A 27885-nucleotide genomic window follows, 5' to 3' on the forward strand; every position below is an offset into this window, starting at 1 on the left:
TTTAGTGCTTCACTAAAAATCACCCAAAGGAACTGGAAAGGGGCTTATCACGTATGTGAGGCTGTTTTCTATGTCAGCCGTATGTTTGTTCTGATTTTGATATAGTTTCAGTCTGTGTTTGGTACTATGAACTAATATATAAGCTTATGGTGACAAATATCTGCAACACAGAATGTCCTCTCAGGTGGTGCATCAGAGTCCAGTAAATCTGTGTAGCAAGATCGGAGTGTAACTACACATAGCTAACTGGATTGCTGAACCAAAGTATGTTTTTTTATAAATACCTTAAAAAGGATTTTACTACAACAGACTGTGAGGAATCTGCTTGTTTTTACATCCTTGAGTGGAGAGAGCATTGTTGCTTGTAGCTTGTACCATTGTTGGTATTTCTTCTAAAAAGGTCTAAATGAAAGCCGGTGACGTCACTCATCACACAGCGTGATGGCAGTGCTGTTTTTCCAGAACTAGTGTGTGTGTGTGTGTGTGCACGCGTGTTTCTCTAGCCTTAAGACAGTCATTAACAGCTGTCATCACATTATCAGTGCTGGAGATGTGGTGTGTGTGTGCGTACTGTACGTGCGTGTGTGTATGTGTGTCAGTGCTGGTTATAGAGGTGGTGTGTGTGTGTGTGTGTGTGTGTGCACATGCATGTGTGTGTGTGTGTGTCAGTGCTGGTTATGGAGGTGGTGTTGGTGGCAGGTTTGAGAAAGCCATAAAAAGAATCTCTATTAAATCTGGGCCAAGTGGCCGATGGTGGCAGTGATGAGACGGCGAGATGGAGGGTTTCAGGTGGGCATGGCTGGATTGGCATGAACGGGTGGCATCTGTGACTGCACGCTGGACTTGGCATGTGGAGGCTCTTCTGAGAACAATGCCAGACAGTTGCTCCAAACTCTGTTTTAATGTCCCTCTCCTGGCAGAAGGTGCTTAGATGCCTGCATAAATATAAGCACTGGGTGAGGATGATTTAATTGAGGTATTTTTAGAATTTATATATTTATCTCTATTTCTTCAATATAATTGCCTTGTGAGTGAAGCACGTCCTCTTTATATTTGTGGCAAATGCAAAGCTAGCCAAACCATTTCTCAACTGATCAAAAGTCTTAACTGTTTTATTGTTACAAAACAATCTGCTTGTTGTTCACATATATCACGTTTTCTTTGAGCAGAAAGATTCACGCCATTAAATGGAAACTGTAAAAATAGGAATCAAACTAAAAAGTTTGCAAAAAAGCTAATTACATAGTACCGAAGTGTCAGAACTCAACATCATGATTATTTTTTTATTTTTTTATTTTGCAATTCAAAAGAATCTCTGTGTTTCTAGAACACTCTCATCTATATATTCTGCCACGTCTGTTTCATGTAGAACAAAAGACTTCTGCACTGTGGAACAAATAAAACAATAACAAACAAACAGTCGTGGCTCGTGAGAAAATAAAAGGAAGGTACTCCTCTCGCTGACGGGGAAATGTTTTGAGGTGCTCCCACATCTCCCCCCGTCTGTTCCCCAAACGCTGTGTTTAGTGACCTGGCAACATGTCGAGTTGTGTAAAGTCCTGCTTCTCAGGAGTCTTTGCTAAGCAGAAAGGTCAAGAAACGGCGGTTCATAAAAAGATGTGGACAGCTCCTAGCCTCTGGCCTTGCTTTAATCAAGCCCGAGTCAGGCTCAGTCAGAATACTCTTGTGGTCCGCTCAGGCGAGCGAGCTCAGGGCCTGAGTAAGACACGGGCTGCTGTGGTCAGGGCACTGACTAAGACCACCACGGCCAAACACCACCTGAAGTCAACTCACACTGTTTTTTTTATTAAATCTCCTTTTCTGTCTTTCTTCTGTCGTTTTTTTTTCATGGCAGTGACTTCCCTTCTTAGTGTGTGTGTGAGTGTGAGTGTGTGTGTGTGTGTGTGTGTGTGTGATTCACTGTGCTGTCTGAGTATGTAATATTACAATTGACAAGTTCATGGGTCAAATTAGAGGTAGTGTTGAATAATTGAGAAAACGGATTTAAATTCAGTTAAAGGATCAGTCATGTATCATAATATAACATAACATAATCAATATGACACAATATACACTACTAGTCAAAAGTTTGGAGACACTTAGAAATGTCCATTCCACTCCATTATAGACAGAATACCAGCTGAGATCATTTGCATTGTTTTTTTTAATCAGGGCAGCAGTTTTTTTTGCTGGGTTCTCGACTGTTCTCGACTGTTGAAGGGTTCTCGAAGGGTTCTCGACTGTTGTAGAAAGAAATGGCTGATCTTTAATGCAATATCTACATTGCCCATTATCAGTAACCATCAGTGTTGTGCCTGAGTGCGTTCATTGAACGATAGTATTTTGGGCGAACGTGAACTGAACGTACTGTATTACTGCCTGAAGAATGTTACTGTGAACTCATTCATTCGGGTGTCTGTGATCAGCACGCTCTCTCAGCTTAACTTCGTTCAATAGGGTGCCAGATTTCTCTAGAGCCTTCCAGGCGAAAAAACCGGCTAAAACACACCGTAAACAGGTATGTAGCGGAAAAAACACCCAATCTGGCAACACCAGCCACCAGTGTCGCATCACCGCATGCGTCATCAAAACAAAAGGCAGCATGGCAGAATGGAGGCGACAAAGCAGCAAGGAGGCGTCATATGATCATTTAAACAAGTTTTATGACAAGATCGGTAAGGATGAGAACAATCTTACATTTCTGTGCAAACTTTGCCCGTCAGCTTTCAAAAAGAAAATTGAACTGAAGCACCCAGCTAGCCTTTCAAGGTACAGTGGCTAGAAAAAGTATGTGAACCCATGCTAATGTTGACTAAAAAGAGGGGGGAATCATCTTTTGGAGATAAGTATACACACCCCTATGTTAAATTCCCATAGAGGCAGGCAGGATTTTTTATTTTTAAAGGCCAGTTATTTCATGGATCCAGGATACTATGCATCCTGATAAAGTTCTCTTGGCCTTTGGCATTAAAATAGCCCTTCATCATACCTAGAGATTGGCATGGTGTACTTTCCATAAGATCATCTCTCAATGCAAATCAAACCAGCTATTAGGCTAACTGAAATAAACTGATGCCAATCTCTTAGTTTCAATTCATCAATTAGTGATGATGTGGGGCTTAATTTCTAAAGGCCAAGGGAACTTTATCAGGATGCAGGACTTTCAAGTAAAGTGGAAAGCCCAGCTTTCACCTTTAAGCCAATCACAGCCGAAAAATAATAGCTCGCAGCAACATATGGAAAAAAAGAACTATGAACTAGTTCATTTTTGGAACTGTGAAATTTTGAATTATGAACTATGAACTGAACTAACCTGACCCTCGCCAGATGAATTTCGCTCCGCCTAGCTCCACTCATCCATCTGGAACCGATCCATTGGAATGGTGTTTTAGAAGGCTGGGCCTAATCAAAAAATGCTTGCATATGATTGAATAAGCCACTTGTCCGTCATCTATTGACGTGCTACTTCAACCACTCACATCGAAGCCAACCCGTGACGCTGATAACAGTCTCACGGTCGCTTCTCCACTACGTTACATCTATGAAACTCCCGCCCTGCGTCCTGATTGGCTGAACCATAAAGTCGGTTGCAGAAATCACTCTCAATGGAAGAGGTCCCAGATGGATGTGAGTGAAGCTAGGCGGAGCTAAGCGGAACGAAATTCATCTGGCGAGGGTCAGGTTAGAACTGAACTAATTCATTTTAAAATGTGTGAACTGAACTTTGAAGTAGTTCATGTAGAAAGTCAACTTTCCCAACACTGGTAACCATTCATCCAAGGTTCCAAAGGCACATAATGTTTACTAATCTGATAATTTTAAAAGGCTAACTGAGAAAACATTGGAGAACCTTTTTGGAATTATGTAAGCACATAATGTAATCTGAAAACTGCTGCCCTGAGTTAAAAAAAACAATGCAAATGATCTCAGCTGGTATTCTGTCTATAATGGAGTGGAATGTCTATAAAAGTGTCTCCACACTTTTGACTGGTAGTGTATCTATTTTTAGCGTTTATTGTCACTGAAATGTCAAGCTTTTGTAAAGCCTCATGCCTTGGCTTGAGAACGAGTTAATTTGTAGTATTTGTAGCAAAACCTGTGCCATGATAGACTGTAACAATAGCCTGTAGTGCATGATAGCCCACATTGTGTATGACTAACAACACTGATAATCTGTGCATTAAAACCCCAAATCATTACTCCTATCCCCATCCTATTCATAGGTGAAAGTAATGACTTATTATAAATGTATTATACATTGGTTTTTACACAGTATTTTGGACAAAATATCACAAAGTATTATATTTACAAAGTAAGAGGCTCATAAAATAGAACAGAACAGGTTTTATTGTGGCTTGAATGTAAGACTTTAATAAGTATTCATACTGTTTAACCTGCACTATTTTGCAAAGTAATAAATAGGCTCAGTGACCGTACATTTCATATCATGTGACACTCACCGCGTGAACACTTTCTTCATCAATGTAGATTATATTGTACTGTTGCAATGTTATATTTAGAACAGGAATCCTCAGCTCCTCTGGGGCAACAACGGTAATATGGTCTTTGTAAGCAAATGGCCCCGTTAATACTTGTTTAGCATGTCTGTCTCAGTAATTAACAAAATAACAGCTCCCCCACCCCTTGGTAGCTTATTCAATTTGCAATCAAACAATGTAGTCTGCAAAGTTTTTAATTGTGCCCATGGTGACAACTGGCTGTTTGTAATTACACTCTCTGCTTTAGCTAGGATGAAGCTTGCACACTATTCCCAGGTGGGGAGGAATTCTACCGGTGTAAGCTAATTCGGAGGCGCGGCTGCCGGTGCGCTTGCCAGTGCCGGAGATGGGCCCGCCGCACATTGACCGGCACGTGCAGCAACGCGTGTACGTTCCCCTCCTGTACAACAGAAGGCGAGTTAATGCTCCCGCCAATTACTTCCACTTGGTGTGCACCCCCAGCATCTCTGCAGCCCCCCAGCCTCTTGTCTCCACTGTAGTGGGAGGACTGTGGGAAGACCCTGAACGCTGCGGCTCATCATGGCTCGGTATTGTAATACAGTACAATGAGTGCAATGAGGAGCAACACACCCACACATGCAGGCACGCACGCACGCATGCACACACCACACACACACACACACACACACACACACACCACACACACACACTCACTACCAGAGCCGGACAGTAACGGAGTACATTTACCTGAGTACAGTACTTGAGTACAATTTTGAGGGATCTGTACTTTACTCGAGTATCATTTTTGGGGAGTACTTATGACTTTACTCAAGTACATTTGAGAGGCAAATATTGTACTCTTTACTCCACTAAATTTCTATCCATAACCGTGAGTACCCGTTACTTCTTCTAAAAAAAAGGAAAAATCTCGGATTTTGTTGTTTCCCTCTCAAACGTGATTGGATTGTGCAGGCGCCACTGATTCGGACAGCCTATCAGCAATCACCTTCAGCTTTCCGCCAAAGTCAACTCCATGGAATGTGCTTCCAGTTTTCGCTTCGAGTGTTTCAATTACAAAATAGTATTTTGTATTTGAAATACGTATTTTATATACATATATTAGAAATACTGCCCATCCCTGGCAACATGGTAAAAAGATGAAAATGACTTGATTTTACTTTCAATTCCTTTTACATTCTCCAAGGTATTAACATTTTTCATAACTCCATGTAGGCCGTTTCTGTACATAAATGCACTGTGGCAGTAGTAATGCAATATTTAGAAAATGTAGGCTACTCTTGTACTCTTGATACTCAAGTACTTTTAAAAACAAGTACTTCAGTACTTTTACTTAAGTAGACATCTGACTGTTGTACTTTTACTTGTACTTGAGTAAAATTTAGCAAAGGGTATCTGTACTTTTATTCAAGTAATGAAGCTGTGTACTCTGTCCGCCTCTGCTCACTACGCACACTCTCTCTCTCTCTCTCTCTCTCGCTCTCTCTCTCTTTCTCTCACACACACTCATCACACTCCCCCACTTTTTGTCTCTTTCTCTCTCCCACACACACACACACACACACACATTCCTACAAAGAGCCATAGACATAAACACAGATACAGACAGAGTGACACAAAAACAGATGTAAACATTAACAGATGTAGAGAAACACGCACACACAGAGGCAAACACAGATGAGTGTGTAGACATGACATAGACAAAATAGGCAGAAGCACCGCTAGCAATTTTGAGATTTTTTCAAAAATTGAGAAAATAACCTAAAAAATGCTTACATGGTGAATTATGTGAAAACAAATTGATAAATTAATAAAAAAATAAATATATTTCATAAGAAAACACAACAAGAACAAAGTAGCCTTTATAGGCCTACACAAGACTACACAAAGAGAGGGCTAAAAATAAAGCCCCCCCCCCCCCCCCCCCAATCAACACCTCTACATACATGCGCACACACACACACACACACACACACACACAACACACATCTAACGTGATACACCAGACTGCACCCTTACAGCAGAAGGGGGCACAGTTTATGACTTTAGTCACTTGCATTAGCTTCAGCTATGCTGGGCAGAGAGGTCCACACGCCATGACTAATAAGCACTTCAGAAGTGCCCCCCATCAGATCTGTGAATCATGAACTTCTCAGCTGACAGCAGCAGAGGCTGCAAATTATATGTGGCTTGGTGTTCCTTTCCTAACCCCCGTTACCTTACCGGGGACAGCCGTTGCGTTGTGCTTTGCTAACGGCCATAAATAGAAACAGTAGGGTAACCACCCGTCCGCGTAGCGCGTGCGCGCACAGCGTTTGAATCCCAATTCATGCATCCCGCAAATTGAGACTGTGTTTTTAATTTAACGAAGTATAAGTCGAGAAGAGTTACATACGCGACTGATTAGGCCTACACACATTTAATTTACTTGAGCAGTGTTGATGTTTGTATTGATGATGTTTGTATTCACTGGAAATCATATGGACCTAGCAGTAGCCTACACATAGGCTACCAACCATCTACCTATCATTACCACACAAAGCATACATTTCATTGCTGTGGATTGAGTTGTTATCAGAGATTTCATTAGCCATATTTGAAAGTGTTAACGTTAACGTTAGTTATCCACTGCGGTAGCCTACGTTAGGCCAAGTGGTGGCTGAAATATCCCCAAAGCACATATAGGCTACAACAAAATAAAGTCTGTTATTTACAAATACAGTATTATTTTATTCCATACAACAACGTAAATGCGGAGGAAGTCAAACCTAAATGTGGCTTTATCATACATTATAGCGAACATTAACGTTACCCAGAACACTGAACAGTTTTTTTTCCCCTGCGCATGCCTTTACTAACATGCAAGTTCACCATCCTTCCTCCCCCTTCTCGTTCCGAGAACCTCTGGAGACTTTTTTTTTTTTTCAACTGCTCCTGTGTTGAGCAACTACAATTCCTGTTGGTCCCTGTTAATACTACAATTTTAAATTATAATTTATTTAAAGTGAATAAATTGTAATGAAAAATAAATAAAATTAAATAGCTAAAGTAAATCGTAAGTGGAAGTGCATCTGTCAATTCATTGAATGTTCAATTATGATTATTTATAAAAAAAAATACACATTGGTTGGCCTATTCATGAGCATACATCAGCAATTACACATTTTTAGGGGAATAGGGCATTATTAATATACCATGTAAGGTGGTATGTGCTAGAAATGGGTAAACCACTATCAGTGAGTCTGCCTGTGAGGTGGGGGCACCGCTGCGCCAGGCAGTGTCCCACATTGTCCCTCAGAAACATACCCCTGGTCCCCCCTTGGGCTTATTAGCAGGTGGTCACCCTAAGAAACAGCCTGGACTTCAGTTGTGCTAAATTGTTGGGCTTTCTCTCTTCAGCAAGCCAGAGTGGACAGAGAGAGGAGAGCTCAATGAGAACAGACGCGCGACCGACACACAGGGGTGTATTTAATATATCACACCATTTGATTTGTTTGATATGTCTTCTGAAAGAAAGAAGAAAGAAAAAGAAAGAAGAAGAAGAGGAAGATGTGGCTATGCATAAACGATAAAATCTAGGTCATTACTGTGCTTTCTTGCACAGACGCAAGGCAGCGGCAGCAAAAACATAGAAGAAATCAAGTAGAATTGGCCTAAACGAAACCAATTAGGCAGCCGTCCAACTAGATCTACAGTGAAACTGATACTGACGAATTCACCAGCATCCACTATGCAATTTGTACTCTTGTTAGGCAGTGAGCCATGGAAACAAATATACTGAAACATCTTCACTTGCCATGTCACTATGGCATCAGGCTAAGAGTGAGTACATGGTCACTCTAGACCCCATCAGCCCGATACTGCCTTTTCACACCTATCGCCATATTACACCTTTCCTTTCTTTAGGGGACATGGACTAATATGTGAAAGAATGAAGCATATTTGCTGACATGTCAGGTTATCGATTATACATACATCTTGTTCAGGACCATAGCTAACTCAACACGATGTCATACACACTTACATTTATACAACTATAGACCCAAAAACTGTGTTATTCACTTGCCTTACAGTTTGCATCAAAAATAAACCTGGAAAGTTTGCCCATTGACTGTTAGCTGAATTTACTTTTCGACCCAGGTGATATTTCCAGCTAACAGGAGCTGTTGTGCAAGTGGTAGCATCTCGACCACATATGGGTCCAAATGCCCCATGTTCCTTCACTTTAGATTTTATAACTGCACATTCGCTTTCAGCATAAAAGGACAGAATTATTTCCTGTATTGGACAAAGTTAGCAGTTTATTCAGAATGTTTATGCTCAAGGCTGAAAGCCTCAAGATAAGTCTGTTTCCAAAAATGTCAAGGAGAAATTCAAGTGTTTCCTTTGCAGACAATCATGTGTGCAGCAGAGCAATCACCTTGTGACTGTTCATTTGTCATCAGAGAGGAAGTGCAAAAGACCCACCCGCCCAGCATGCATCCACAACCAGCACAATAAAATATACACACACACACACACACACACACACACACACACAGCTATACCTTAGCACACACACACACACACACACACACACACACGCACACACGCACACAGAATCGAGAAGTGTATGGAACAAACATATTAGCAGAGATATTTTTCAGGATTATACGTGGCTGTCTATGAGGGCCTCAAATTTGTCAGCAAAACTACAGATATGGCTCTATCAATAATCCATGGCATTGTGTATTTCCCAGCTGAAGCTATTATAAAGCCGCGGATGACAGGCGGCGGCCACGGCCCCCGTCTCGCTCCCTGGTGGGAGCAGAATCTCATAAAGCACTCTCAACAGAGACATCTCATAGAGAGGGTAATAACCGCAGCCAGTTAATACCGGGGAATTATCAGAGAGAGGAGAAGAGCAATGAGCTCAGGCAAAACTGGCCAGGAAATATTATGGTGAGGATAGCACAATTGCTAAAGAGAGAGAGGTGGGAAAGAGAGAGGGAATGAGTTAGAGAGAGAGAATGAGTTAGAGAGAAAGAAAGAAAGAGAAAGACTGGGCAGAGTTTGAGAGAGAAAGAAAGAGAGAGAGAGAAGGAGAGAAAGTGTGTGGGAGGTAGAGAAAGAGATGGGTTGGAAGGATGAGGAGAGCTGTGAAAGATCCCAGCGACAAACAATGCCAAGTGCTTTGCCTTAGAGATTTTGTCTTGTGGCCCTTTGAAATGTGATGCTTTGTGATTTTCTATACTTCTGTATGAAAAATGTTGGTGTAACATAAATGAAAATGAAGGTATGCCTATTTAAAGATGTGATTTTAAACCAATAACTAGCTTGATGATGCACGTACATCTAGCTGAAGTGCTCTAATAGTGGATGCTCAGGTGCATTATATTGAGAGGGAATTACATCTGATGTAAATGAATGAATGTGCTTTTGTCACCACATATCTCTTGTATGTAAACACAAGGTCCTGGCTAACCTTTCGTTATTTCCCAGTTCCATGACATTTGTCAAGTGAGCACATTCATAACGCCAGGTGGCTGTCAATTGGAGGCCATAACCAAAAAACTATGAGGGAACAATGAACCCTCCCTCCATCCCTCCCGGTAAAGATATTCAGTGTTTGCATTCCAGGGGAACAATAAAGAAGACCATCTGTTCCTGTCATTTGTGTTTTACTGTCTTACCAACCCCCCCACCCACACACACACACAGACACACACACACACACACACACACACACACTCCAGCCCTCCCCACCGATGTTGTTCTTTGGAATTCCTCTGTGCAGCCACAGGCTCTGCCGCGTCATGAGATGTGTGACATTGGGGGTGGGGGGGGGGGGGGGGGGGGGGGGAGAAGAGAGGGAGGGAGAAGAAGCAGAGAGAGAAAGAGGGAGGAGAAGCAGAGAGAGGGAGAGAGAGAAAGAAAGCTCAGAGATGTAGACAGAAAGATCGAGAGGGAGGGAGGTTCTGAGAGGCAGGGGGATCATGCTGAGAGAGAGAGAGAAGAGAGAGAAAGAGAGAGAGAGAGAGAGAGAGCTGATGATAGAGGCTGAGATGCAGGAGGAGAGAGGAGGAGAAGAGAAGGATGGGGAAGGATAAGAAGAGATGTAAACAGAGGGAAGGAAGGAAAGTCAAGCAAATGAATAAGCTGGGAGAGGAGAGGAGAGGAGGAAGGTGGTGAGAGAAAGAAAGAGAGAGAGGAGATGGAGGAAGAGAGAGAGGGAGGCGGTGGGAGTAAGCTGAAAGGGAGAAACGGGGTTGAGAAACAGACGCTGAGGTAGAGGGAGATGGAGGTGGATGAGAGACTTAGAGGCAGGCAGCAGGGTGAGAGGAGGAGAGGGAGTCAGGCAGAAGGCAGGGGAGGCGCAGGGAGCTGGCTGGTGGAGGTGCCTCGCCCTCCTCTCTAGTGTGGAGGGGACGGAGGAGAGGAAGAGAGGAGCTTCAGAGAGCTGCATGGGCCCTCTGTGGTACTGTGTGGGAGTGCCAGCAATAAGAGGGACACACACACACACACACACACACACACACACAAGCACACACACACACAAATGGGAGAGTATATGTGTGCCTGCCATGAAGTGTGCCAGGGGACTGGGTTTGGATGTTGGCTGAGGAAGAGAGGACCTCCCTGGGGTTAAATCGACCAAGTCTCTTCAACTGGGTAGATCTGGCAAAGGGAAAGTCTTTCACTCTCTCCATCTCTCTCTCTCTCCCCCTCTACATCTATCTCTCTCTCCATTTCTCTCCTTCCCTCTCTCTCTCCTGCTCTCTACATCCATCTCTCTCAGCCCTTTACTCTCTCCATCTCTTTCTCTCTCTCTCTCCCTCACTCTTTCCTTCCCTCTTTCTCTCTCTCCTGCTCTCTCTACATCCATCTCTCTCTCTCACCCCTCTACTCTCTCTCTCTCTTCCTTTCTCTCCCCCTCCCTCTCTTTCCCGTTCTCTCTTGTGCTTTGGCTCACAGACTGTAAACAGCGCTCCATGTCAGGGAGTCTGGGGATGGGTGTGGATTGAAGTCAGTGCAGTGCACCAGGGTTTGCATGTGTGCTGGGGGCTGGGGTGGTGGCTGGGGGTTTGAGCATGCCAGTCCAGTGACCCCATCCTCTGACAAGCAGCAGACGGAGTTGCATCAAGTCAAGATGCAGTGGAATTTGTCTGTGTGCCACAATGGCCCATGGAGAATCTGTCTGATGCACGGCCTTTGTGGATCAGCGTTTGCCTCATGACATGTATAGGCAAGGCCTTCAATGTGTTTCTTATGATAGTGATATGACTGTATAGTCATACAATTTACAAGGGTAAACCCCTTGAGGTGTTTTGGGTAACATAATGAATTTAGCTAGCATGTACAACAAGACTATAATCTGGTGATAGATCAGTCCTATGTTTTTTAGTAGGTAACCTATCATATAATGTTAAAACAGACAACGTAGGAGCAGATTTGCATATGCACTTGCAATGAGTAGTAACACAGTCTCGCAAAGAACTTCACTGATTTTTATTTCATTAGGGTTTTGCAAAATCTCCCATTTTAATGAGGTGAAATCGTTCCAATAATCACATTCTGGAAAGCAAAAATATCCATGAGGGTGGATGAATTGTTTTCTCAATTTCTTCATTTTGTGCACGTCAGCCTCATTGAGCATTTTTTTTTTGTTTATTTGTTTTAATTTTCCACAACCCTTCCATAACTGTCAGCAAGGTTAAACTCTTGAGAAATTAAACAAATTGTTCCTTTAATGCAGAATAAAGCAAACTGAGAACTTTAGTGCCAAAAACCCTCTTGGGTTCTAATTATGTAAACTATAGACATCAGAAGACACAGTATTCTTTAATGAGCACTTCAGAGAACAAAGGGAATTTAAGTGCATTTTAATAAGGAACAAGACAACAGAATATGGCAAAATGCCATATAATGGTAATACATGTACCAGGAGATACCCACAGCCTGTGGAGCTGTGTGTGTGTATGTGTCCCCTATACTAATGGCATCATACAGGTTATACACCACATGGTTTAACGTCAATCAACTCCAAGGTCTGCCCTATTTTGTATAATGAGAGCCCAACCCTTATTCAAATAATTATTACTAATAATGTCTGAACTGCCTCTGACAACCAATTTTACTGCCAGGTTTTTTCTTCCTGCATTGATGTGCCATTATGTATGACATACTGGATGTGTTATGGCAGTGGTGAATACTGCGTGGTTATGACAGTGCATTAATTGCCTGGGGTGATATCCAGGATGAGGAGTCGGGGGGGAAAGGGCTGAAGCCGTAGCTGCAGGATTGTTTATGATCGTGGAATATTACCAGATGATTTTTCTAATGTCTCTAGGGCTCCGGCTATAACACATTGATTTTGTTCCACTGAATCTCCTCCCTGTTCTTCTCTTTAGCTCCTTCTGCTTCTGTTCCTACTTTTTCTTTTCCCTTCTCTCTTTCTCCCTCTATCTGCTCTCCTCTACATCTCTCTGTCTCTCTCCCTCTTGCCTCTCTCTCTCCATCTTTCCCCCTCTTCCTCTTTTTCACTCTCTTTCCTCTCTCTCTCTCTCCCTCCTCCCCTTCCCTCTCTTAGTACTGTTCAGCACTGGATCAGCAGCAGAGGATTTGGTGGCTAACAAGTGTTCTGTACGCTGGAAAGTCTTGTTCCACTTCACTGATGGGTTGGTGGGCCAATTAGCATTGACAAAGACTCCCATGAGTATTCCCTACGCTCCGCCTAGGCGCCATATTTTCACTTCATGTGCCAGTACCGCTCTTGGTTTTTGTTTTTTTCTCCTCTTTCTTTTTTTCTTTCTTTCTTTCTCTCTCTCTATCTCTCCCTCCCTCTCTCCCTCTCTATCTCTCTCTTTTTATCTCTCTCCGTTTTGTCTGTGCTTTACATATACCCAAGCCAAGAGAGTCGAGCATCTAAATAGATTCCAGTGCTGTGTTTCTACACTCTGTCATCCATATGAGACCTCGACTTGTGTTTTATGTGAGAGTGAGCATGTGTGAAAGAGAGGGAGAAAAGAGAGAGAGAAAGAGAAAGTGAGAAAGTGAAAGAACAGAGACAGAGAATAGACATTAGTTTTCTCTTTTCTTTTCTCCCCCCACCTTTTTCCCTCTGCTGTCTCTCCATTCTCTCTCTCTCTCTTTCTCTATCTATCCTTTAGTTATTTCATTTGAGGAGCTCCACTCAAGACTAAGAGAGGTTTCATTCATAGGCAAGGACCTGAAAGGCTGCTATTACATGAATCACTTTCCCATTCCTACCCATTTCAGCCACAATTTCAATGACAATCAGATTCTTACATGTATGGTGGAAAAACGACATATCAGCCCAGCATCTGCAACCGACCGCAGGTTAATGTGTTTGAAATATCGTTTAGTAGAAAAATAGTAGAAAATGAAAGCATGTTGAATCGATTGTAATGTATTCATTTATGTTCTGTGCACTGATGCTGCATCCTCAGTAATACTAACATAGTAAACAGTCATTTACAGCAAGAATAATAAGTATGTTGTATTCTGATGAACCCATTTTAATATGAATGGGGTGTAGTGGAGCAGTGGTTTGAGATTGGCCCAGGTTTCAATCCTGAACCCACTGCTGTGAGCCTGTGTCAATCTGGATGTACTAAGGCATCTACTACATATCTTTCCACTTTAAAGGAGAATTCCGGTGTGATATTGACCTAAAGTGTGTTGAAACATGATACCGAGTGTGAACGTATGTCTCATAGCCCATCTCGGCTTGTCCCCTGCACTCCAAAATCTGGCGCTAGTTAGCCGATGCTACCAACAGCTTTTTCAATGGTGGTGCTTCGGCATCGGGCTAGCCATGCAAATAAATCACTGTTTTAAACCATTTACGAGGCTCAATGTATCTCCACACTTCATTGGTAGACTTCCGAGGGCCCTGACATTTTAAACGAGACATTGAGAACTTTGAAAAAGCACTGGTAGTTTACTTACAAGACGATTTATGCGGACAGTATCTTCACGAAGTTTAGCGTTTGCAGCCATCTTGAATTTAGTCACGATAAGTCGAGCGACAAGTAAGAATGAACAGGTATGATAAAGGGATCAGATTCCAAAAATAATTCAGTGGAAATGCATGGATTCCAGTTTCTTCCAGTAGCAGCAACTGGAATCCATGCATTTCCAAGGAATTATTTTTGGAATCTGATCCCTTATCATACCTGTTCATTCTTACTCGTCGCTCGACTTATCGTGACTAAATTCAAGATGGCTGCAAACGCTAAACTTCGTGAAGATACTGTCTGTATAAATCGTCTTGTAAGTAAACTACCAGTGCTTTTTCAAAGTTCTCAATGTCTCGTTTTAAATGTCAGGGCCCTCGGAAGTCTACCAATGAAGTGTGGAGATACATTGAGCCTCGTAAATGGTGTAAAACAGTGATTTATTTGCATGGCTAGCCCGATGCCGAAGCACCACCATTGAAAAAGCTGTTGGTAGCATCGGCTAACTAGCGCCAGATTTTGGAGTGCAGGGGACAAGCCGAGATGGGCTATGAGACATACGTTCACACTTGGTATCATGTTTCAACACACTTCAATTCAATATTGAATTGAATTCTCCTTTAATATGTTAAAACCTGATCAACAGATGAACATAGCCAGGCCTCACTCCCCAAAGTGCTGAATGTGAACCGAGCGGTTCCAGATTAGGGGCAATTCCTATGGCATTGCTTCCCACCAGATCTTGCTTGCGACTATTTCCACCCTTCACATCATGATGTACCAATTAATTTCAATTCTCATTTTTTTGTGTTTGTATTTAAGCTCCTGTAGTGAAAGGCTCGGGCACACTGATTAATCATCTCAGGTTCAGAATGGACAGAAAATGGATGATCGGCTGATAATTATTTTTCAAAGAGGTAGAGGAGCATTTCATCTTATTTTATTCAAATTCTGTGAGCCCTTTTGATTTCCATATTTTAAAAGGGAGGTAACCCCAAAGGGCTCTGATGAACTGTCATCTCTTCCCCAGAGGCAAAGAGGGCTTTCTGAACTCCTCCTAATGATGTGGCACTACTGTGAGCCCATCAACCCTGCCATGCCCCGTCACTTAGCCCAACAAAGAAGGAGAGAGAGAAAGAGAGAAAGAAAGCTACCTGAGAAAGACAGAAAAAAAAACTTTCTTTGGACGCCGGAGGGCTGGGAAAATGGTAACGGCTCATCTTAAGCCCTTGCCAGAGTTTGCCTGGCACGCTTTGGGTTTTAATCACCAGAGGCTCTCCACCACCCAGTCTTAACTAAGCAGTGTTCTGTTTGCGACTGGCCAAGGTCAAACAAGTGGATGTTTGTTCCTTTTCCTTGCACAATCCTTGAGGGGTTATTACCAAAGGTCGAGGACGCCATCAAGTCACAGGGCAGATGTGCTGGTTGGTGCACAATTGCTCCAGATACTGCTCCTTGTTATGTTATGTTTGCATGTGTTTATCTGGCAGATTTTTTCACCTGTGTGTGTGTGTGTGTACGTGTGTGTGTGTGTGTGTGTGTGTGTGTGTGTGTGTGGTCCCTGAGGAGTGAGACCCTGACCTTGGAGTTGGTAAACCCTTGCTCAGTAGTGCTGCTTGCATGCTAATACTATTTAGCCTTCCTTCCTTTCTCTGCTCTACACCCCTCATCTCAGACGCATCTTGCCTGGTCATTTAGCTATTTGACCAATAAAGCGGATATTTTGGGATGGCAAATATGTTGTCAGGGTCCTGCCTGAACTTGCCCTGTTGGCTGCCCTGCTGGCCAATGTGTGTATTGTATTTTTTTTTCTGCTTGTGTTCTTGGCTCTACCCCTCAAATGTCACGTTTCATTTCCTTTCTTTGTTTCCCTCCATTTCCCTCCATTTATCCATGTCCTTCCCTAATGTTTGTAAGTTGCTTGATTTGCCCGGTGTTCTTTTCCTTGTTTGAACGAGCCTCCGGCCTCAGAGTCAGAAAGTCTCGCGGTCTCGCGATGTAACAAATTGCTTTGCGGCACTACACACATACACGCCAGGCACCAGCTCGAACAAGGTAGCGATGGAGTTTCGCAGACATTAGTTGTGGCAGAGTCAGCGAAAAGAAGCAGAAAGTGAGTAAACCGCTGTTGGAGGAACAGGACAAGAGGAAACAGCAGACTGACCGAGTGAGCAGTGTTGTAAAATATATACTCTGAAGCAGTAGGGGGATCTCTGTAGAGAAAACTGCGAGCAAAAGGCAAGAAAACAGTGAAGAAATTGCCAATACTGCATAAGGTCCCTTAATGTCTAGTAAAGAGTATAGAAAACAATGTAATTTTAAAATGGTGCCTGAAGTTTAATCGCTGCATGTTTTGCTAATAATTATATTCTGATGAGGAAGACACACAGGGCAACTTTTTGAGCAATGTTGTCGGGCATGATACTTTTCTACAGTATGTTCTGAAACCGAAGGGTTGCCGCCGGTCTGAAACTGAAGGGTTGCCGCCGGTCTGAAACTGAAGGGTTGTCGCCGGTCTGAGACCGAAGGGTTGCCGGTTTGAAACCGAAGGGTGTGTGTTTGGTGGGGGTTGAACACTGCTCTCCCATGCCCATCTATGGCTGAAGTGCCCTTGAGCAAGGCACCTAACCCCTCATTGCTCCCCGGAGCGCCGCTGTAGCAAGGTAGCTCACTGCTCTGGGTTAGTGTGTGCTTCACCTCACTGTGTGCTCATTGTGTGCTTCACCTCACTGTGTGTTCACCGTGTGCTCTGTGTGTTCACTAATTCACGGATGGGAGAAATGCAGAGACCAAATTTCTTGTATACACAAGTATACTTGGCCTATAAACCTGACCTGAACCATGTTCTGACTGGATGATCACGATAAGTGATGAAGATTTAAGTTCTTCAGATTTTGTGGTCAAATATCTGTGATATAGCTCAAACACAACATTGGTCAGCAACATTACCGAGTACCATTCCCTTTCATGCTACGCCTAATCTGACCTGAACATGCAACATCTGTGCCAGCAAGGGACTGCATCTGCACCGGGGTGAGCCGGTGTTTGGGTCATTAATTCCCACCCTGGCATACATTTGAATCATTTGTCAGTCATGAAGAGAGACTTCTCAATGGCACTTCACATCATCTCTGCTTTACCCACTCGACAGCCTTGGTTTACGTTTTTTACCAAATAACCCAAGGCTCTTCTCTTTGCAATTTTCATTTTAGATTGATTTTACCACTCCTGGAAGCCAATTTGGACTGTTTGCATGTTCTTCCATTCTACTGATTTGATTCAGTGGGGAGAGTTGTTAGTTGCGTTCTGCATGGAGAAGGCGGATTAGATTCCATATTAAAAAGAATGGTAATGGCTGTAAAATATCAGGCGCCCGAGGCGATCGGGAGCCTAGACGAGGCCTGTCTTTCCTGTCCCTTGTACATTATTAAATCACTGCAGAAATGGTGAGCAAGGGATACAGTTGAAAATAGAGAGAGAGAGAGCGAGATGGCAGGATGGGAACCTTAGATATGTAAACAGATATGTTTACATTGAACAGCAATCATACTGTCATGATTTTAACATGGCCATGCATCTTCACACAGACTGGGATTGATTGAGGAAAATGTCGCCAGGTTCTGAGGTAACGTTAAATCTTCCAGAAGCTTAAGTTAGCTGTTCACAACAGTCCTAATTAAGCCACTTTGGCGTTTAGGATAGGTTATTTAACAGAACACAATTACAGTGAAACATGTCATTTAATGTTAACTGTTAGTAACGTAAATAAATACTGTTTGCCTTAAAGACAGTAGCTCTTGGCTGCCTTTCTGATGCCTCTTTTGGTTGACTATGTAAATTCCTCTCTGTACTTGTCCTTATCTGAAAGATAAAACACAATGTCATTAACAGAAACCATGCTTTCCTTGTACACTGGTATATACAAATGGAAAACAACTGAAAATTCAGTAGTAGTTGCACTGTTTGTTTCGATGGCAGCTGATCTCTGAAGCTCTGAAACTCTGAAGGTAAATGCAACTTCTGTCATCCGTGAGCCGAGCACTTATAGCAACCATAGCAACGATGCCAGGATTCTATGATAAACACTAAAAGCGAGATTGGAACATCATTATTACGCCATCCGGAACTTTTTCGCAGGCCGGAACAAATTGTTCATGACAGAGCCAGTCAAACACTGAGCTCTCTCAAACAATCTGTCTGAATGAAGGCATAGATAAAGGGTCTGTTTTTCACAAGAGAGGTAAGTTACGGAGAGGAATATTCAAGAGCTGCGTGTTTGAGTATGTGAACAGTTCCGACGCAAAATCCTGTAAATGCCACCTCTGTCAAAAATGAGATAACAATGGTGAGTGAATGCTCTCCACACATAGTATACATTAATCAAAAATAAATACCACCCTATTCCTGGTCGATTTATAGGCAAAAAACTATAAGACTCTGCTAAAAAATACTCAAAAAATGCTAAAAAGAAAAGTAGTCAGATGGATTTAGAAGGGTTTGCATCTAAATTCTTTTTGTGTCTCTGTGGGAGAGTGTGTTTGGGTGTGGGTGTGTCTGTGTGTGTCTGAATGCATGCGTGGAAGTGTGTGTGTGTGTGTGTGTGCGTGTGCGTGCATGTGTGTGTGTGTTTGAGTGTGGTTTAGCATAGCACAGAGTACCTGTTAACTTCTTCAGCACATGGAGGCCTAGTTCAGTGTGCCCATTCAGTGTGCACTCACATGAGTAGAGAGAGGGGAAAATAGTCTGTTTTCCCAAAGTTCTGTCAAGAGTCAGGGACAGGAAAGTGTGCAGAAAAAATGGAATAGGAAGAAAGTGGGGAGTTAATATGTAGATATCTGGAGAATGAGTGATGAAAGAGTGGGAGAGACTCCTCTCTCTTTCTGTTTCTTTATCTCTCCCTTTCTTTTATATTCTCTTTCTCAACCTATCTCTCCTTATCACTCTCTCTCTCTATCTCTCTGTCCCTCTTTCTCTATCTATCTATCTTTCATGACTCTCTCTCTCCCTACCCCCTTTGCTCTCTTTCCCTCACATGCACTCTCTCAGTGGGGTGAAATCCACAAATCCTCACCATCTTTGCATTTAAAACGCACATACAAACACACCACAACACCCAACACTCTCATGTAAAAAAGCGAGCCTGCATCCCAGAACACAAAAGAAATATTCACAATGCTCCCGAAGACAAAGAGAAAAAGACACACACAAACACACACACACAAACACACTGCTCGCTTCGCAGTGAGCTGAAGAGTAGTGGGAGAAGCTTCTACATCAAATGCCAGTAGCATAGTTGCTGACAGAAACGATGCAGACTGCCACTCATATTCCTCAGAGAGAGGAGTGAACTTCTGCTCAACATGTTCCCCCTCCCCCACCCCCAAACACACACACACACACAGGGAGTGTGACTTTGCCAGAGTGGCCTCGTCTGTATGCAAGCCTGGAAAGGGGAGGGGCTCGGCTCATCCCTCAAAAATAATTATGACATTTATGGTTGCGGCTCCAAAATTCTCATTTTACTTCTCAAATGCACATGAAGAAACTATTCTAGAGGAATTTGGGGGAGAATAACTCAAAGCCAAAGACCGGGGCACGACTAGCAGTGCCTGATCCCCGTGAATGTTTTAAACCCAACCACTGAAAGCATTTTTTCTCTGCTAGGGAAGGCAGGATAGCTTAAGTGCAGTGCCTTCTCAGAGATATTTATTGCCCTATTAATACATATTAATACATATTAATACATATTTCTAGGTAAATTATACATGAGTACAAATCACATTTTGTATGCTTTTGACAATTTGGTAGGACTAGGTGCCTGTTGGAGCTGGGCCCACGTTTCTTCTTGTCTCCGTGTGCAAACTGCCTCTCATGTGTGGCACGATCCCTGGAGATGCCAAGAGTTGTGTTGATGTTGGGAAACTGTGATCTCTCCCCAGTTTCAGCCTCTTTCTAAAGAGCGCTTGTGGATAAGGGTATGTGTTTGTCTTTGCTTGTGAGAGTGTGTGTGTCTGTGCTTGTGAGAATGTGTGTGCCTGTGTGTCTGTGTGTGTGTACATTCTTATATTTCTGTGTGTTTGTGTGTGTGTGTGTATGTGTGTGTGTGTGTGTGTGTGTGTATGTGTGTGTGTATCTGTACACACTAGTATGTATGAGAGTGTCTGCCTGGATGAGTGTGACTTGCATGTGTGTGTGTGTGTGTGTGTGTGTGTGTGTTTGTGTGTTGATGTTTGAGGACTGTGATCACTCCCCAGTCTCAGCTCGTCCTCTGAGCAGGAGAAATCTGAGACATGAAGCGGCACCACAGAGCAACGATGAGAGCACGGGCAAAAACAACGGATTTCTACCAAAACAGATTGTCAAACCAGATGGGAGGCTCACCCTGAACTGGGCCAACATGGATGGACTTTGATTAGGAAAATATGGCAGTCTTCTGACTGACGAAGGCAGAATGGCTCTCCCATCCAACACCTCTCTCAGCCTGCGTCAACAAACTCCAGAAGTAAATAAATAAAAAAAACACCTTTTTCCTGAACCATAGTTTGACTATGTGTTCGGACAGAGAGAATAAGCATCTTTGAAATCCTCCCAATAGACACTACCTGGGGGGTCATGGCTAGCAGTTTATTCATGGCTATGCTGAGTCATTCAATTAGCCAAGCATTCATGCTGCGTTATGCAGCGTTCATATTCCAGAGTCTCTGAATAACAAGCTAGAGAAAACCAGTTAAATACTCAGGTGCAGAAATCTCTCTCTCCAGGACATACACAGCGCAGCATAATGTATAATTGGTCCCATGTTTAGAGGTCCACTGGTGAGTGGGGTTGTTAGGCTGGAACAGAGAAAGCAATGGCTAGAGGGTGGAGAAGTGTTTGATTAAGTCCCAATGTAAAAAGCTGAAGTGTTTTACACCATAACCTGCAGAGAGGCTTCAACGAGAACCCTGACCAGGGCAGGTCCGACACCACTGGACCAAAGGATGTGGGGCCTCCTGCGTACAAACCAGCCTGAATTGCAATGCTGTTCACGGAATCAGTGCACGAATCTGTGGTTGCCCGCCGTCCAACACACACAGACACTCTCACACACTCACTCACTCTCTCTCTCTCTCTCTCTCTCTCTCTCACACACACACTAGTATACACACCTCATGCCCATAGGGGGCCGCACAGGATGAAGGTTTGTCTTGATTCCCTAAACTGGAGCTCGACTCCCTCCAACCCCCAGCCCCAACCCTGGCACTTCAAAAGGCTCGGGACTCTCCAGCCCTGTGCAGTGCAGTGCAGCGCAGTACAGAGCAGCGCTGCCTCCGCTCCGCGCCAGAGTCCTGCAGGGGCCGTGCTAATGGTGCCGGCACTCGTTGGCGTTTCATTAGAGCTCGCAGGAACTCCCAAGACTGGGCCGCCGTTTTGCACAGCCCTGCTGTTATCACAGCGCCTCTGGCAGCACCTGCCTCTGCGTTATTAGCATGCAACCTTTGATTTTTTTTTTTTTCGTTTTATTTTATCTTATTTTATATTATATGGTAGGAAAGGAGTCATGCAATTAGGTGAGTGGGGGTTGTTATATTCATGGTTTAATAAAGCATTTTTTTTTTTTTAAATATCCACAATATCGGAAAATATCCACAATATCCACTGTGTCGTAGCTTAGTGGTTGTTTGAGCTAAAGGAACAGCTGAGTGTAATTCAAACAGAGGAGGTAAAAAATTATATTTTTTGTTCTCTCCCCCCCCCCCCCTCTCTCTCTGTCTCACTCTCTATTGGTCTCTGTGGTTTGGATTGATTGTGGCTGCAGTTGAGCTGGGCGTAGATGAGTGCCTGGGTTTTAAACACGCCTGCAGCACTCCTCAAGGTTCATTTTAATGCTGGAGGCAGAAACCACTCCAGTAACCATGGGTCTAACTTGATCTTTTTGCCAAAGGTTTTATCCATATGGTGGTATATAATGTCTTTGCCAGGAGCACCTACTTTAGAGCTCTTCCTGATCCCTTTAGTGATCGTGGGAATCCAAATAGCGAAAAACTTTTACTTTGGTATAGATATTTTTGCAGATTGTGCAATCCATAAACGTGTGCCAGCAAGATGATGTTATTTTTGTTTGAAACTACCAATTGGATGGAGATTTTTGCATTACCATATATAGAATAAATATGAAATGTTGTCTATTAAGATACTGGTGTGATTGTGTTGTATGTTATTCATGCTTATAAAGCATTCAATAATTTACAAACTATGGCTTGTTGTGTCAGACCAAGACTTAATCAATTAGTTATTGATCAATAACAATAACAAATTGTATCAATTTCCACAATTATGTGTAAACCTCACCTGTTTGAGACATGGCAAATAATCTCCAGTGTAAGTGAATTACTCATGGGCTTATGCACGGAGCCCTCGATGCCCATTGTTTGTGCCGGTCTGTGTTTAGTGGCTGACGGCTTGCAAAACAAAGACATGTCAAGCGAAGAAAACGCCTCAGGCTCATTACGGTGCTGTAGCCAGTGGGGTGTGACACTGTAATTGTCAGGCCTCAGATCTTAACAAATAAAGTGCCACTTAATGGCAGAGGAGGAACAGCGGATGTCACAATAAGACACCGGACAGGGGCTGCATGGTCTGGTGCCCAAACTCTGGGCACAGCGTGACCATTCAGTGCAATGGTGCTTCTGCACTATATGTCAAGTTGAGGAGACAAATGTATATGAATTAATGGGGCAAAATAGATACATTTAGATTCAGTGAGCACAATCTATTCACACCGTATCTGCCCCCCTTACTACCCCCCCCCACCCCCACCCCTCCTCCAGCCCTAGAACAAGCAGACCCAAATACAACCTGCGAGCAGACAGTGAGTGTGTGTGTCTCTGTGTGTGTGTGTGTGTGTGGTATTTACATAACAGAGGCCTCCCAGGAAGGCTGGAATGCCTTGCTGTGCATGTTTGCAGCATAAGTAGGAGTTTTTCTCCCCCTTTTTATTTTATTATTCTGTCTATGGGGAATCGGCTGTCTCAGCAGAATGGTATTGTCTCATGACAAGTTGCCATGCAGAGAAGTAAACACACCTCCCTTCCCCTCCACACCTCCTCTCCTCTCCTCCCTTCTTATCTTCTCCTCTTTTCCCACAGTCAAGTGACATGGGCCCTTCTCAAAGAAACACCCCTTGATTGATGTTCTTAGAGTGCCGGTGTTTGCACACTTTTAAATGTGTTGTGCATTGTAATATCCCCCCTCCCTGCTGGTCTATCCCCCCTCCCTGCTGGTCTAATATGTTTTTCTCTCTCCCTCTCTCTCTCTCCCTCACTCTCTCTTTCTCTCATCATTCTTATCAGACCCATCACTCCTACTCTCCCGCTCTTGTTTTCACTCTAGTATCAAGTCTGATGTGTTTAAGATAAAATGGCTGTTTACCTATCATGCTAACATACGGCTTTCAGTAGTTATCTATTTCATTGGAAAGAGAGATCTGCTGGGTGCACATGTTGAATTGCCAAGGAGGTTTGATGTTTGCCGTTAATATTCTCCTCGCAAAGTCCCTTGCAGTAAAGAGGGCACATTTTGCACAGAAACCTTTGGAAAAGGCGGTCGAAACTGATATGAAAGATGGCTGTGCAATTAAGTATTTTAATGATATTCAGGCAGAGAGATGTCAGAGAAGAAGCCCTTCAAATCACACCAATGAGCATTAAAGAGGGCAGTGTGTTGGTTAGGTGATTAGAGGCTATCAGGTCAGGCAATCAGAATTCCAATGATATATTTCAAATGCAAACACAGTTATTGATAGATTTTTTTTGGTAATGTATAAGGGGATATGCCTCACCACCATGATCATGTCTAAATTATACTTTATACTATACAGGTATTCGTTTAAAGATAGTCCATTTATTTATAGATGTAACTTGTTCTGTTGTTCTGACAGACATTCTAAAAGACATTCTAAAATGGTTTTCTAAATTGTTTTTATTTTATGTAAAGCTATTTGAGATTTTTGTATGTGTGTGTGTGTGTGTGTGTGTGTGTGTGTGTGTGTGTGTGTGTGTGTGTGTGTGTGTGTGTGTCACATCCAGAAGTCACGGTGAGTGTGTGTTCTATTCTCTGGTGGGGAAAAACAAAGGCTCAGGAGGAAGTGAAAGTAATTCCCTCAACGCGCCAGCCTGATCAGCCTCTGAAATGATGGGCCCTGGTCTGGTAATGGCTTCATGCTTGGTGATTTCCTGTCTTAGGGTCCTCACTAGGCACCTGTATTACAGGATGAGACTTTTCAAATGGTTTAAAACACAAACAAGGCACAAACTGCTCAATAGGTTTCAGCCATCCAACAGGAACAATTATACTGAGTACTAGGGCTACCATAGTATATATCTAGCCATAGAATTCCAGTTCGGTTTTTAATTCTTTGGTTCTATACCTCCTGATTCCATTCTCCTACATTCTGTGTGAGAAGCATGTCAGAACAGCCCAAGTAGCTTCTGATCCTGAAAGAAAAGCTAGTCCTGATACAATAAAAATCATTTTATAAACAAGGCATTCAGAACTTTTTTTTCTTAGTCAGGAAAACAATCACAGAGTATCCAACACATAACAAAACCAAAGCAAGAAGCAAAGAGCCTCTAATTTGAGGAGCTGAAAGCAGCACTGCTTCTCGTATGACAACACTGAGGCGTAATGCTGCCAGTGGAGTCTAATCTAATCGAATGAATCTCGTCAAAGAGAAAAGACGGAATAAAAAGACTTGCTGTGTGTAGGGGAGTTTGTTCAAGCCTGGCTGAGCAGAAATTACAGCTGTGCGTCTCTGTAGGGGGAAGCCCTGCAGTGCCAGTGCTCAAGACATGTGATCGCACAGATTAATGAATAACTGCTACCGACACCACTTATGAATCCTAACACCCAAAGATAATGTCATTCGCATTGCTTTAATGTGCAATTTCGACACTAATGCATGAAGTATTGCGCTGTGTCTTGCTGGGAGACCACTCTGTGGTGTGGGACCCTGCTGTGCTTCCACAGCTGCATGGGTGAAACAGAAGCATTCAAATTAGCCCACAATGAGTCTGGCTGGAGGAGACTGAATCAAGACATCCCCAAATTTAGAAGAAAAGATGCTCATCTAATCCAAAACTATTAAGAGGATGTGCTATTTTTTGCAGACATAGAAAGTATAGTTATTTAAATAATGTCTGCAAAGCACATTGTGTTGACATCTGTGCAGCAATAAAAGAGTTTTTATATGCAAGGATTTACAACATTTTTGTTTTGTTTTGTGGTGGTGGTTTTCATGTTTCTTTTATGTCTGAGCAACTTTGATTTATGGCAGTCAAGGGAAATACGACTATCAGTATGGCTGAGACTGTCTGCTTGCTTATTGTGAAGAGTTGCATTACGAGAGGTTCATTGTCAGAGCACTATTTTGGGTTTGCCAAAGGCAATTAAATCTGTGGACTCTGTAACATCCGGGATGTAAGAATGCTGAAGTTTATTATTTCCATTCATAAACCCAGTTATGATGGTCTCCTGAAAAATAGTGTGTAATGCAAAATAATCTAAAACAATGTGACTCAAATAAAACACTCAATATAATATATGGACAGACCTTTTGAAATGTCTGTACATGCTTTGATTTGTGAATAAATAAATTGCAAATGTACTTTTGGATAAAGAACTGATCAATGACTCAGTCTGAAGGCTTATTATAGTATTGAATGACATTCAATCCCATGGATACTGTAGCCAGTCTTATGGCTTTGCTATTACCCCCAAAGGAGTGTTTGCCTGTTGCTTAAAATATTGAATTCCTTACTCCTCCTTTTTGTCTTATTTGCTTTTACATTAGTCTAAAACACAAACATTTACAAGCTTTTAGATAAAGCCCCTTCCAGGAAAGGTAGGTATGTACTAGTATGCATGTTCCAGGAGGAACTGATCCCATTGGCCTGGTTGTCATTGGCACCTTGGTATAGCAGTTGAGCACTTCTGATTTTAATTAAAATAATTGTACACTACCTTTGGAAAGTTCTGAAATTTCTGGAAATTTCTGGAATTTTCTGAATTTCCTTGCTTTTTAAAGATTTCTGAAGGACACACTTATTGTTTTAATCAAAATAAGTTCAATGACTATATCACCTACTACTGTAATTCTCCTGTATCCCCTATTCAAACTGATTTTCACGTTTTCATGGAAAACAAGGAACAAAGAAATTGTAGGTATATACACACACTTGTGTGGCATAGTGTGCACTTGCGATCAATTCAATTTCAGGTGTTTTAGGTCCATAATTATGTCAATCCTCTCTCAGGCTCTTGGCAAATGCAGGTTACCTTCTCCGAGGAATCTGACTAGAAACCCTCAAAAAGTGTCCTCATCCATCTTGTAAATGGCCTGATGAGGTCTGAGAGGAGTATTTAACCTTATTTTACAGTATGCCCCCCATACTTGACAACTTAAGGCACTCACGGCACCTGACATGCTATCCAGCACACATAAACAAACATACAATACCTATACAGTTAAACACTTACACGTCTGTCTCACACACAATTCAAGAATTCAGACATCAGTGACATAAAGTCTACTGATACCCCCTTACTACCGCTGTACTTCACTTATGAAACACACTACGCTCTGTTATGTTTGAGGCCAGTCTTTCTTATTGAGCGTAGTAGTAGTTATTATCCTCAGCTTTAGAAAAGGTTGTGTTCTCTGCACATATTTAGACAAAACTACACTTTGCACAAGAGTGCACAGATTCTAATGCACTCATTAGACATGGCGCATGAGTACCGTGGGGGTCTACTCTGTCCACTGATTTATTCTGAGTTAGTCAGCTGAGACGTCTGGGTTTGGGTGCTTTAAATTATCTGCAGGTGTTTAACTCACTCTGTTAAAAATTAAGATGTACTTGACAACACTTACCAGAGTCATCTCCCATATGATATAGCATGATATATCTATACACACACCTGACTTGATTTGTGATCTGTGGCCCAATCAATGGTTAATATTTAGAAAATCAAATAGTTTGGTGTGGAGAGTTTGTCTAAATGTGTGTCTTGTTTCCTAAAATTGAAGTTATTAGTAACCTCTGTAATGCACAGATAATTGGCTGCTTTGCTTGTCCTTCTCTGTCTCCAGAAAGACATATATACAATCATACTTTTTTCAGCCATGGAAATTTCCAATTTAGCTGTCCAGATAAATAAAGGCTGAACTGAAAAAAGGATATTAAAAACAACATGGAAATCTAGTCTACCTAGTGTGTGTGTGTGTGTGTGTTCTTGTGTAAAAATGTGTCCATGCATGTTGGTGTATTAATATGCTTGAGTTTTTCTGAAAATACTACTATGTTAAACATAAGGAAATACTGTAATATTTATTTGTCTTTCAAAACAGGGTGAAATCATTCTATATGACAAAGGAAGTACATTTGTTGGAATTTCAAATGTTGAGATGA

The 27885-nt window shown here is 42.5% G+C and overlaps 1 long non-coding RNA gene across 2 annotated transcripts; it reads left to right on the forward strand.

Annotated features, from left to right (window-relative positions):
* The first annotated feature begins 18569 nt into the window (after window positions 1–18569).
* Window positions 18570–20952, forward strand: LOC121688353. Of its 2 annotated transcripts, none has more exons than XR_006024562.1 (3): window positions 18570–18677; window positions 20246–20412; window positions 20584–20952. It is a non-coding gene; the product is annotated as an uncharacterized LOC121688353 (long non-coding RNA). The 2 variants fall into 2 exon arrangements; XR_006024563.1 differs by having other exon boundaries at window positions 20692–20952.
* The last annotated feature ends 6933 nt before the right edge of the window (window positions 20953–27885 follow it).

Source organism: Alosa sapidissima, chromosome 17 (assembly GCF_018492685.1).
Source record: "Alosa sapidissima isolate fAloSap1 chromosome 17, fAloSap1.pri, whole genome shotgun sequence".
Lineage (NCBI taxonomy): Eukaryota > Metazoa > Chordata > Actinopteri > Clupeiformes > Clupeidae > Alosa > Alosa sapidissima.